At 38.3% G+C, this 11,266-nt stretch overlaps 1 protein-coding gene and 1 long non-coding RNA gene across 2 annotated transcripts in view; one reads left to right on the forward strand and one right to left on the reverse strand.

The window, feature by feature from the left end:
* Nucleotides 1-714: 714 nt before the first annotated feature.
* LOC117959620 lies at nucleotides 715-6,263 on the reverse strand. The gene is made up of 3 exons (XR_004659976.1): nucleotides 6,238-6,263; nucleotides 1,027-1,144; nucleotides 715-944 (listed from the first exon to the last, which is right to left on the reverse strand). It is a non-coding gene; the product is annotated as an uncharacterized LOC117959620 (long non-coding RNA).
* A 2,758-nt stretch (nucleotides 6,264-9,021) lies between these two features.
* LOC117959496 (uromodulin-like) overlaps nucleotides 9,022-11,266 on the forward strand; it is a 4,910-nt gene continuing 2,665 nt past the window's right edge. The window contains exon 1 of the mRNA XM_034896675.1: nucleotides 9,022-9,035. The gene's annotated coding sequence lies outside the window, so the exon portion shown is untranslated. The remainder of the gene's footprint in view (nucleotides 9,036-11,266) is intronic.

The following is an 11,266-nucleotide window of genomic DNA, read 5'->3' on the forward strand; positions in this document are numbered from 1 at the left end:
TCCACACAGCCGCTGTTTGGTGACCAGTGATAACCTTGGCTACAGCAAGAGGAGTCACGGCAGAGTTCTGTATTATAGGACATAACAAAAATCACTACTGAATGTGAGGTTTCAAGTTGTCTTAAAACTGCACCAGTCTCATGGTGGATTATTGTTACAAAGGCGTGTTGATAGGCAAAGAATCCTTTAGTCTCACCAAATTTCTTTATTATAAAATGTATTAATTTAAATTCTAGTCTGAATCAGAAGTTTTTAAATCTATATCTAAAATTATATAATTATGTGATAATAATATTATAAGAAATAAGTGTGAAATTACGTGCAAGACAGCTAGAATGTTTCATTTAATGTAATGGTGCTGTCATAAAAATGGCATCTTAATATTTAAGTAAATGTAAGAATGATATCTCTTCAGTTAATCACCAGAATAGAAACATGCAACGTTGATAGTGCCAAATAGAATGTTCTTAAATGTCTTAAATTGTAAATGTTAGTAAGGATAAATATTGAGGTACTATTAACTTAAAACCTTTTAATTGAAGCCATATGTTCCACAAAAAGGAGAAAAATATCCACAACAAAAATCTATTAAGGTTGTTGGTCTTTTCAAAATGGAAAGTACAATTACACAGTAAATATGTGTCATGATAAAATGACATTGTTTTCTGCTTATGCCTTTAAGACATTTTGTATACTCTGTTGAATGCCCATCTCAAAGCTCTACCCTATATGGTGGTCTTTTATTGAACATATTAGAAGAGAGAGGTGTCAATCTGGGAATAATTGTATTAGACTGTTTTGTACTATACTGTATTTAAAAGTAACATGTTTACCACAAGATGTAAGACTGTTTACCTGAAATGCCTTCTGAAAAACTCTGAAAAATTAGGAGCAACAACAAACTCCCGGGCACCCCCATTATGGACCACATCCACAGGAACTTGCTGGAAAAGACAAAAGAGATGTCTTAAAACCATATTTTCAAATGATGCTGCCATGCACTACTTTGTCAGTATTTATACTTACATTGGAAAGACTGTGTTGGAATCCAGAAGTTGGTGAAAAGTTGAAAGTGAAAATCTCCCAGAAAATGAGAGAATTTATAGGTCGGTTTGTGTGTTCAGAAGACCATACAAAGCAATGACTGCTGAAAGAAATAAAAGGGTCAGTGTGAGCACTGATTACATCAAAAGAGTTACTTATTAATCAAAATAAAACAAAATTAAGATAAAATCCCGGCACACAAACAAAGTCTTGCATCAATACATTTTTTGGTAGGGTACCATAATCAATCTCAGGTCAGTTAAAACATAGTGGAGACATTTTGGTCTTCATAAATTTGTACATGCTAACATTATTGTGTCTTGGCAAGCCCCTTCATGACCACCTTTTGTCAACAGTTGTGATTGAAATATCAGAGAGTAGGCCTACATAAAAAAGTACATGTAAAAAGTATTTTGACCAAATAATCTTGACTCAAGGTCTACTTACTTGCTTTTTTTAGACCAGGTGGACAATGACTTAAAATCATTTTTTCAAATAAAACTCAAAGAAGAAGTATGGACATGCAGCCATAAATGGATTCCCTTGATGTAACATCAGGCGAATCTTGTCGTCATGCCTGACATCAACTGGCACTGTACATCTCATAAAGTCATTATTACTGTATAGTGTTGAGTTATAAAAAAGTTATAAACTTTGTATGATGCAGCCAGGATAGGATTAAGAAGCATTTGGTCTGTTAAGAGGTCAGGATGGGCCTTTTTCTTGTACCTCACCTACCCCCTCTGTCTCTGCCAGATAAATAGAACTGAAAACTATTTAACATATAGAAAGAACCCGATTGTTTCACACCAGGAAGTAGCCTTATGTCTCCTGTCCCCTGGGGTCCTGGTCTAGGCTAAGACAATACAATGCTAATTAAACTCTTGATGTTAGTTTCACATTTACACAACAGAACCTTTTGTTCTGTAACCAAAACGACCCCCAAAGGTGCAGTGTTAGAAGGCAGGTTGTCATTTGTCAGCAAAGATGCACCTAGCTTGTTGTCATGACAACATCGGACCAATGAGAATGGATTTGAATGTGCCAGGTGAAAAGGAACCGCCCCCAGGTGCAGGACATAAATCCGAGTGTTTTAGGACTTTTCATGACTGCTTTCACGTGACTCCGTCAGGAGAAGCGTGGATCAGTCCGCTGTCAGCTGCAGTGTTGTTATGTTTGTTTGTATTGTCTTTGTGTCTGATTGTCTTTGTCTTATCAACTTCATCACTGCTGTTGCATTAAACCTTTTCCTAAATTCTCAATTCGTCCAACAGCCTCCTTTTCCTCAGAGATCCGCACGAACGCGAAGTTAGTTATAAAAACTAGACCCCATCTCATGTTTCTGCACTATGTATTTCTCTGACTTTGATAAGTTTTTCATCAAACGGGTTTCTTTGCACAACACAGAGTACAGAGTACTCTAGAAGTACACTAGAAATTGATGATGGCACAATCTCAATTTGAGTTATTGTGTTACATTACACAAGTGTGTCACTTCTCATAATTATTTACTGAAATCATTGTGTCCCTTCCCTTTAATCTTTGTCTAATATATTTCTAAACTCACTTCCTCATTAGGTTTTTATAACTCCAAGTACAAATTTGACCCAGTTCTTTGTTCTATAACAAGACAAGAGTGCTGATAATATTTTACATAAGGCACCTATGCCAGTAAGTATATGTGCACTAACAGTATGCTACAAATCAATCAAACACATCCTTGAAATGTTGGGCATCATTAAAAAAGAAAGCTTTACTAATACATCTTTCAGTCACACAGGTAGAAACATTACTGAGAAAGCATATTTGGTTTGTGTACCTCTCAGAATGTATCTGAGTACTAGCTATTAGTAGTGTAGTGACTATGACCAATACTTAATTGCCAACTTGGATTATTGTTTCTAACAATTCTTGTTTCTATTGTGTACTCAGAATAACAATGTCCAGTCCTTTTCAGCAGTTTTCATTTAAGGCGTTTATTTTCTGTAGCCTTACAACGTCCACTTAACTCAAATGAAGTCCTAAAAACCACAACATAATCTGAGCACAGATAGAAAACTGTTATCTTTTTCAATTAACACCACCTGTTTGCATCAATAGAGGAACTTAAATTACCCAAGGCCAGCCTTGGCCTTGACAAAACAATGCAATACATTGCCCCCTGTGGCTTGGAGGAAACACACTTGTATGCCTCCTACAAGTACAGTATTAGCTCAAACACTTAACTGATAAAATGAAATAATCTCCTGACCAGGGTCCTTGCTGTGTTATGGAAATTTCTGTTGCAGAAGTGTTTTTGAGAGTGAAACTAAAATAGGAGAGTTGAGAACTAAAACAAAATGTTGGTCTTTGTATTTTTTATTTATACCTGCAGGTATAGGGATGACAATTTCACACAGCACAGCAGCACAATGTAGAGAAGTCTCTCTTGAGATATAAGAAAAATTGGGTTATATACTGTACATCCCAGAGTGTAAGGAGCTCCCCTTTGTTAACATGACTCAGCATTTCTGATAGACAATCTTAACACAGGAGACAGTCTGGTGCCACCTTGCTTCTTCCCGCTATGCACACCATTAAGCCCGAAATTACAAATCTTGTTAACTCAACTGCCAAGGAGAGATAGAATGTACAGGGAGAGATAGTTTACTGTGACCTTGTACTTTATCTGGTCCCGTACATAAAACAAAAGTCACACAAAAGTGTTTTATAATTCCAAATACAAATTGTTATTTGGGTCTTTATTTATTCTTCCTTATTCCGTACGTTTTTTGGCTCTGTAACTTCTGCATACTTTCAGCTATTTGTGGGAATGCTGTTCCACTAGAGTGACTCGCTTCAAAAGAATTGTGTTCGTTATCTCTCTATAACTTGCTCCCATGCCAACAATTCTAACTTGTCATGGACAATTTATACATCAAAATGTAGGTATTCTTGTCTAGTTCCAGCACATGCGATCATTTATGCGATACAAATTATACTTTTCACTCAGCGAGCTTTCAAAGGTTCCCTACGTTTTGTTGTTGTCCGTATCTTCTGCAGACTCTCAGTTATTAAAACTATTCAACTTTTAGAACCTAGCTCTAGCACCTTATGGTACAGTGGTGTTATTCAACTTAATTAAAACCATTCATACTTTTTCAACTATTTTTTACTACTTAAACTTCTACATTCACTGGAATCATTGTGGCCCCTCCCTTTATTCTTTGTCTAGTATATTTCTAAAGTCACTTCCTCGTTCCAGTGTTTTACAACTCCAAGTACAAATAGTTGGAATGCTGTTCCACAGCATTCCAACTGTTGTTCTTTGGTTCTTTATTTATTCTTCCTTGTTCCGTTCACTTCCTCGTTAGTGTTTTATAGTTCCAAGTACAAATAGTTGGATAAAGAACAACTATGTAAAGAACCAAAGAACAATTAACCGAAGAACAAAAAGCATCAGCATTCCAACTATTGTTCTTTGGTTCTTTATTTATTCTTCCTTGTTCCGTACGTTTTTTGGCTCTCCGTAACTTCTGCATACTTTCAGTTATTTAAACTGTTCAACTTTTACAATCTTCAGCTCTTTCAGCAGATGATGGGACTTCTACTATTTTTCTACAATTTCTTCTTTTTCAAATATTAAGCTTTTAAACATTTTATTTTAACATTAAAGTCAATGAAAGCCAGCTTCAAATCCTTCAAATCTTCTTCTGCTCCCTTTCACCTACAGACGTGGTTCAAACTTTAAAACGTTCACAGATTGTTATATTTTACAGTTTTTGTGAAAAAGCAGTTCAAGTATAGTGTACATTTTAGGATTTTTCTGCAGTGTGGAGTGACATCACTATAGTGAAGCGCTTCAAAAAATGATCTCACTTTGTTTTCTATAACTTGCTTCCACGCCAACAATTCTAACTTGTCATGTATAATTTATACATCCAAACGTAGGTATTCTTGTCTAGTTTCTGCCAATGTGCTCATTTATGCAATATGAATTATACTTTTCACTCAGAGAGTTTTCAAATGACAGGACTTTCAAATCTTCCTTCATTCACTACCATGTTAAACATCGTCCACATTTCTGAGCAAACGCAGAGCAAACCAGTTTTTTAAATTGCTGATATGCCCACATTTTCAAGTTTATCCACATGAATTTGATATCAATATGTTCACAAAGGCCTTCTGGTGCTCATGAGGAGGTTATTTTATTAATATCACACGGCGAGAGTGCACACACACACAGACACACAGACTGACACACACACACACACACACAGACAGACAGACTGACACACACACACACACACAGAGAGAGACATACACAGATAAATTATATAGTACCGTTTATTGTTATTTAAAAAGACATTTCAGTGGTGGCGCAGTGGTTATGCTATATGCCTTTTGTGCCAGAGACCCGGGTTCAAGTCCCACAATGGTATCTCATCACCTTGCGTCAAGAAGGCTTTTAACACTGTTATGATAATTTATTATTTCGTACGTTTTGTTGTTGTCCGTATCGTCTGCAGACTTTCAGTTATTAAAACCATTCAACTTTTAAAACCTAGCTCTAGCTCCTTATGGTATGGTGGTGTTATTCAACTTAATTAAAACCATTCATACTTTTTCAACTATTTTTTACTACTTAAGCTTCTTCTTACTGATTTAAGCTATTCAACCAGGTTAGCTTTAGCAAATCAGCTATTCAGCATTTTTCAACTATTATCACTACTTTAACATCTTCTTACTGATTTAAGCTATTTCTCCAGTTAAGCTTTAGCATTTCAAGTTTTTTTTATTTGTTCCACATTTCTTTTTACATTAGTGGTGTTATTCAACTTAATTGCAACCATTAAACAAATATTCTTAAAACTTTTACTGATTAAAGCTATTCAACCAGGTTACCTTTAGCAATTCTGCTATTCAGCATTCCCACGCATTTTCTGCAGAAAATGCATTTTCTAGTTAGGATGTAATTTTCCCATTACAGGTCTGTCTCCTCTCTGGAGAGATCATGTGCCATTCTAGTCACAAGGGATTTACAAGCAGAGGTCTTAAAGCCCCCGAAAACTTGGTTTTATTATAATAATAAGATTTAATGTTTCTTGATAACGAAAATAATATTGCATCATTTATGATATTAAATGATTAACAATGAAAAATCAAGTTTTGAAAAACACGTCATTGAGTAGGAGTTAATGTCTTAAAACTCACCTCAAGCTCATCTGCTTCATCAGGATGCAAAGCATTTATTACACAAGTGTGTCACTTCTTACATATATTCACTGGTTAATTGTGGCCCTTCCCTTTATTCTTTGTCTAGTATATTTCTAAAGTCACTTCCTCGTTAGTGTTTTATACTTCCAAGTACAAATAGTTGGATAAAGAACAACTATGTAAAGAACCAAAGAACAATTAGTTGGAGCTAATTAGTTGGAGTTGTGGAACAGCATTCCAACTATTGTTCTATTAAGCTTTTAAACATTTTATTTTAACATTAAAGTCAATGAAAGCAAGCTTCAAATCATTCAAATCTTCTTCTGCTCCCTTTCAATGTGCTTGTAGAAAAGGCCCCAAAGTTATGTTAGTGTTACTATTATTTAGTATAGTTGACCATATTGTACTGTATGTTTCACATTTACTCCCGTTTTATTCAGTGCTTGTAACAGCCAAAGTGCATGCTGGTATGTACATTTTAGTTGACGTCACATAGTTAACAAGCAGTATGAAAGAGTTAGTCGGTCAGGGGACCAACCAAGATGGCGGTCGAATAGGTACGTTATTACCGAGCTCCTGCATAAAGGTTTTCTTTTGGTGGAAAATGAAGAAATACTATGACCTTACATTGTAGGACTGGTGTCTACACTTGTGGGAACGGCCATATGTCATCCCGTGATAGAAAAAGAATGAACGAGAGTAAGAAGAACGTCGCTGTTGAACTACAGGCAGAAAACTCTCTTTTAGCTTCGTGCCACGACTATGCTAGCACTATGTCAATGGTAGAAGTCTCGATGTCAGAAGAGTTCCCTCTTCCTGTGACTCTGTGTGACTCCCCAGCTGCAAAAAAGGCTCTTTGTGTAACTAAACTCGAATCAACACCCCAAGATAACGTCGTTATCTCTACCCTTTCTCTGCTTATTAAGGAGCAGGATGACTCCATAAACTGCTGGTGTGTGAAAAATCCAAGAAAATTGATGGGATTCCGCTGAAAATTGAAGGGCTGAAGAAAACTCTGGACTTTGCTTGTAGTGAGCTAAAAGAAACACAACAGAAAGTAAAGAGTGTTGATGGTCGTCTAAAAGAGGAGGAAAAAAAAGTGGCAGCACTTCTAACTCGTGTGTGCTAACTGGAGACCTACTCGAGAAGATGGAATCTGAAACTCTACGGTGTGGCTGAAAACTCTGCAGACAACGTAAAGGGGAAAGTTGTAGAGCTTTGTCGTAGTATTCTCCCGGATGAAAATAACAAGCTCCCGGCAGCGGTCAACGTCGTTCATTGCATTGGAAAACCAACACCTGCCCGCTCTCGGCCCAGAGCAATTATCATCAGATTCTCCTAGAGAGCCCACAGAGATGCAGTATGGAAGGCAGCCAAGATTCATTCATTCACCCCATCTTGCGTGTGAACGAGCTCCGCTTTGCTAAGGATCTCCCTCTTCCCGTCAAGGAGGCCAGACTGAAATCGTGGCCTTTGGTGAGTAAGGCACGCAGTGGGGGAAAGCCTGCTTACTTTGTTGGAGCTCGAGCCTTTATCGATGGGAAGGAAATCACCTGAATTCTGGTCTACATTGAAGGTGACTTCAACCACCTGAATGATGAGCACAAGATAACTCCATGTCCACAAACACTTGATAATGTCTGACTAATTTATATATATACAGATTTTCTTTTGGCACACAACCAAAATGAGTATCCAGGCTTTTAGTTTATTTGTGTTACCTTATTATTAAGCTTGAACTTAAGTTTTGTTTAGAAAACGTTTCTGTTGGATATAATATATCTCCTAAAGAATATTTTTACTGACCAACATTCTGAGAGACTTTTATTTTAAAATGTTGGTCTATTTTCATTTTTTGGGACTCAACACTTTGACTTGATTTTCCACCAATAACTGTTTTTATCCTAAGGTGCAGGTTGATGCTCGGTATGTCAGTATTAGGTTACTTGTTTCTTAGTATCTTATAAGCTTCTCTAGTTGCTAATATTTCATCGTCTATAGTTTCTGTTAATGCCAGGGGGTTAAGAAATATTACTAAACGTGAACACAGATTTATCATTTTGTCAGGAATCTCATTCAACTTCAAGTCATGTAAACTTTTGGAGAACTCAGTTATGGTTTTCTCACTGCTCAGAAAGATCTGCTCGTGTCTTTGATTTCACTTTTTTTTATTTTAATTTGTTTATTGATCCCCAATGGTGAAATTACAATTTACACTCTGTGTCCACACTTTGTTAGTTATCACACACAGTCCTGAACTACACACACACACACACACACACACACACATGCTCAGAATCTATACATGCACTAATGCTTCCTTCCTGCTTCTTACAGTGCAGACGCTTTTGCTGCTTGCTCCTGCCTCTGCTTGCATATTTTTGCTGATAATCTTGCTTTTCCTCTGAGAGAAACTATGAGCAGCGGCTCTTGGATACTTATAAATCACTGGACTTTACATTTTTTGTAGACACAATAGGCTATTGCCATATTTTAACAATTTTTCTGCGTCAGTGTGGTGTAGCAATAGCTCAAGCCTGTCCTACAGTGACTGTAGCTAAAGCTAATTAGCAGCAAGATGCCTCCTTTTTCCGTGGATGATTACTACAAACTCCTTCAGAAGATTGCACTTCTGGAAACCAAGGTTCACCGATTAGAGGTGAATGTGGAAGTGAACGGATCTTCTGGAAATGACACCACCTTACCATGGACCCATAACTATGGATAAAAGCATGCTAACACACGGCTAATTAGCACCAACAAAGCTACAAAGCAACAGGAGGGCTGTGGAACTGGTAACAAATCAACAAGTGGTAGTCCTCCCTGGAACTCTTGTGGTGCGAAACCTAAGACTAAATCATTTTCCTGGGAAATGGGAGGACGACTAACGGGCAGGGCACAGCGCCCTGAGATTTGTGATATGACCGGATGGCCTGCATTATCATCCGGGCAGAGTGCCTCTTCAACCCCTGTACCTAGTGGGACACAGCCATGGAGAGCTGTAAAAGGAAAAAATAGCAACAAAATGCCTCCCCAACAACCTGGTATGCAACTGGATAACAGATTTGCTCCTCTGCTGCAGGACGTTGGACAGCCATCTGATGACCAGGACTGCATCTCATCGCCACACAGCAGGGTAAGGACTGAGAGCAATTCAAAAAGTAATAAGCTAACACCTGGACCTCAAACCCTAATTGTGGGTGACTCTGCTGTAAAAGATTTAAAAAACTTTAAAAACACCAAAGTACTCTGTTTTCCCAAAGACACAGTCTCTGATTTGACCCAAAAAATCCCAGCTATCATGGCAGAACACCAAACTGTGAAGAACATTATTCTGCATATAGGATCACATGATGTTGTAAAGCAACAGTCTGAATTGCAGAAACTGGACTTTAAGGAACTGCTGGACACAGTCAGCCCCCTAAATGCAGATGTGTTTATCAGTGGCCCTATACCACCGGTGAGACGAGGAGCTGAGAGATTCAGCCGACTGTTGGCACTAAGCAAATGTCTTTCAACTGAATGTACCGTCCACTCTCTGCAGTAAATTGACAATTTCAACATTTTCTGGGAGTGCAAACATCTTTATAAAGCAGATGGACTTTTCCTTAACAAGCCAGGAGTAAAGCTGTTCATCTCCAATCTACTCTACTTTCTGCGCTACACATCTGCTCCCTCTGACAAGGACAAGATGCAAGACGAATCAAAACAAGAGGAAGACACAACAAAGGGTGGCAGTGATTCACCACAGCCCCCGCCTGAGCAAAGATTTGAACCTGGGACTCCAAAGAGCAGAGATACAAGACCTCAACTCCCCTTTTCACCCGTCCAGCCCCCCTCTAACCCCCAAACCAACCCCGCAGCCTTTGAGGAGCCATCGCTGTCTCCACTCACCCTTTCCCCTCTTTCCCCTACCCCCATGTTGGACTTCACTGACCACATTAATCACCTGGTAGATGCTGGAACCAAATATACACCCCTTCCTTCCCCCATCGCTCAACCCCGGGCAAAAGTAAAACGCTGGGCTCAACCCCGGGTAATAGTAAAACGCCGAGCTCCTCTGCCAGGAGGTAAAAGAACTGTGTTGTGTTTTTGAGAACTATGGACTTACTCAGCACGTGACGGAGCCCACGCACAATAAAGGGCACACTCTGGACCTGATAGTCTCCAAGGGTCTGAACATTCCCAAGGTTGTGGTGACTGACGTTGCTCTCTCTGATCATTCCTGTGTTTTTTTCAGAGGCACTATCTCTGTGCCCAAAAGTGTCCAAACAAAGACAATCAGAAAACGGTATATCACTGAAAACACCAGTGAAACATTTACTCAGCTTTTCTCATCCACACCCGCCCTCTCTGGGCTATCAGTGACTGAGCTTGTAGATAATTTCAACTGTAAAATTTGAAATGTTATTGATGCCATTGCTCCAACTAAGGTAAAAGTTGTCTCTGGTAAGAAAAGATCTCCATGGAGAAATAACCTACTGTTGAGAACAGAAAAAAGAGAGTGTAGTAAAGCTGAACGAAGGTGGCGAAAAACAAATTTCCTGGTCCATTATAACTCCTATAAAGAGAGACTTCGCATTTATAATTTGGAACTAAGGAATGCAAGGCGGTCCTTCTTCTCTGATATTATCTCTAAAAACAATAATAATTCACGCGCTTTGTTTGCTACTGTCGATAGATTAACAAACCCTCCAGTACCAGTAGCATCTGGACTTTTATCTACCAAGGCCTGCAATGAGTTTGCCTCCTTCTTCAAAGATAAAATTCAGAAGATTAGACAAACAGTCAGTGCCTCCATATCAAGTACAGGATATGTGCTGTCACAGTGTTCTAGCAAAACTAGTTCCAGTATGACAGAATTTCATACGGTCAACCATAAAAACCTAGAGGACATAATACAACATCTGAAATCCTCCTCCTGTTGCCTTGATATTCTACCAACAGATGTTTTCAAAAATGTTTCAAATTGTTTGGCTTCTGATCTTCTACAGATTGTGAACATGTCTCTTCTTTCAGGAATCTT

The sequence above is a fragment of the Etheostoma cragini genome, chromosome 2, assembly GCF_013103735.1.
Source record: "Etheostoma cragini isolate CJK2018 chromosome 2, CSU_Ecrag_1.0, whole genome shotgun sequence".
Classification (NCBI taxonomy): domain Eukaryota; kingdom Metazoa; phylum Chordata; class Actinopteri; order Perciformes; family Percidae; genus Etheostoma; species Etheostoma cragini.